Source organism: Morone saxatilis, unplaced genomic scaffold (genome assembly GCF_004916995.1).
Source record: "Morone saxatilis isolate NCDOM2014 unplaced genomic scaffold, NCSU_SB_2.0 Contig19, whole genome shotgun sequence".
NCBI lineage: Eukaryota > Metazoa > Chordata > Actinopteri > Moronidae > Morone > Morone saxatilis.
This window is the reverse complement of record NW_023339751.1, coordinates 25,529,610-25,532,105: the sequence shown is the minus strand read 5'-3', so window position 1 is coordinate 25,532,105 and position 2,496 is coordinate 25,529,610.

Here is a 2,496-nt window from a genome sequence, read left to right as displayed (position 1 = left end):
CAAATTAAACTGAATTGAATTGAACACTTATCAGATCAGAACATTTATTACAAACACCAGCCAGGGCTCAAAGCAGCTTGCAGCTTTCCAACATTCAACAAAGGCAACATTTCAAATAAAACAGCAGAAAATGCAACTTCAACACATGCATCAACTATTGGTGGTAAAAATAAAAAACATTCATTCGGTTCATTTTACAGTATGTCTGATTGTAGTTTAAGCTGGCTGTAAGCGGACAGGGTCAATACACATGCTCCACAGGTTCAAACTGTGAGAAACTGAAATGACTTTCCTTGCTTTGGGGGCGTCCACGCTGAAACATGGCCCACTGTTTAACCTTTGTGTTCCAGTCTACACAGTCTGCTAAATAACAAGATAAATCCCAATGTGCAACAGGGCTGAAAAAGGTCAAATGATCATGTGCCTGTTTGAGCACACCTCACTGACAGCAGGACACTGAAACCAGTGTGCCCAAACAGACCGAGACAGGTTCAGCACATTTCCTCAGTAACGTCTGAGGCTGAAAACAAATCACGTTCAGTGAAAGAGGGCTGGATTCTGTTCATCAATACTGTGTGATCACTTCAGCAGATCAGACTTTTCCTAGCACACAGGTCCTTTAAAATCCAGGCAGTAACATAAACACGTGATACAAATCAAAGTAAATCATCAGCACTAAAATATACAGAAACACACTATTGCATCTCATCATGTCGACAGTATCTATTGCATTAGGAGGCAGGCCCACAGTGCACCTCTCACATTACAGTAACAGCGTGTTTACAGCAGACAGACAGCACCGGAGACAGTCCAGACCAGACTATAGCCAGAGAACAGCAGCAGGTTCACCGCTCTATGGAAGACCAGTACTGCCAGGAATCACAAAACTACTAATAATCACTGTCATCGTCATTTCCAAATATTCACTTTTTAATTCAAACATACAGAGCTAATATGTCAAACTTGTACAGTCATTATTTTGACTTGGCAAGTTTTGAGATAGTGAGTCCAAATTTTTACCTTTTACAATTTTTTTATGCAATAAGTTTGACTTGGGTAAAATTCTAACAGTCACTAAATTTAGACAAACAAAAAAAATATCCTGAAAATTCTAAATTATGACATTAAGTCAAAATACATGTAAATAAGAAGATTAATACTAAGACTACGTTTCCAGTTGAAACTCATGATAGTCCAACATGTCAAAATCATAATAGTAAAACCTTTGATTAACCATCAATCTGTCAGTCAGACTGAAGTCAAACAATGTCTTATAATGTTGACTTTAAAAACACTGACTTGGTATCTTATCATTTAAAATAGGGATGAGCGAGTACACCATTATCTGTATCTGTATATTTCAAGCAACTGAATTATCTGTATTGGTATCTGTATTGGGAATGGGCGGGGCTTAAACCAGGTAAGGGGGACTAACCAGAAGTTGTTAATGTAAGCCTGACATTGATCAGAAGTTGCTATATTAGTTATAAAACTATTTACAGAACAGCCTCAGAAATGCGCTTCAGAGAAAAGAGTAACAGAACTATTTACAGGGGAGTTTTTTTTTCATTTACAAGTGTGGATATTGTCGTAAAAAGTACACCATCTGTACTGGATAATCATTACATCTGCGTACACACTCATCCCTAATTTCAACTGACCTAAGTATTGTTTAACGTGACCAATCTTAACTAATCATTTGTTTTCCTGGCAGTAATGGTTTCCCCTGTCATTCTTCAGATGAAAACAATCCAACATTCATGTTCAAAATATATCTTTAACAATAATTCTCAGTCACAGTAGCAGCTCAGACTGAGATGAATAAGGCAGTAACTGTTTCACAGTCCTCTGTGAACTCTGTGCAGGCTGTAATAAACTTACGTTTGAAGTCATTTTAAAAACACAATGAAGCCAAATTATATAACAGTGAGGACTTCTGGGTGACAGCCGAGTCGTTATGGTTCTGTGGGATATGGAAAATATGGTCGCAGGGTACAGCACAGTGAGTTTCTCTAAGCTGGTATCATGAGCTGTTAGCATTGTGTTAGCACATTCCTGTGGACCTCACCACAACAGCCATTACAAACTCTGCTGAGCAGAAAATATTCTTCTGGAGTGGAGTTGTCTAGTGAAAATCCATCCTCTAATCAGATGGGCTGTTTACTGAGAGTGGATGATGACACGAGACGATCCAGCACGGATGTCTGACATAAATCACATCTCTAAATCTGGCCATTATTCTTCGGAAGTGGAAAACAATGACACCTCAAAAAAACAATATGGTCCCGAAAAGGATGTGATGTTCAGGGTGGACCGGTTCTTTAAAATGGGTTAAGCTAGATTAAGGTGTTAAAGTAGGAGGTCTAGGAGGAGAACTGTTTACAGTACAAATGAATGAATGCATACTGGACTGATGAGCTGAATGATCCCCATACTAAAGCAGATAACTCCTCCTCAGACAGACCCACAGAGCCACCGGGGTCTGACACCCACCGG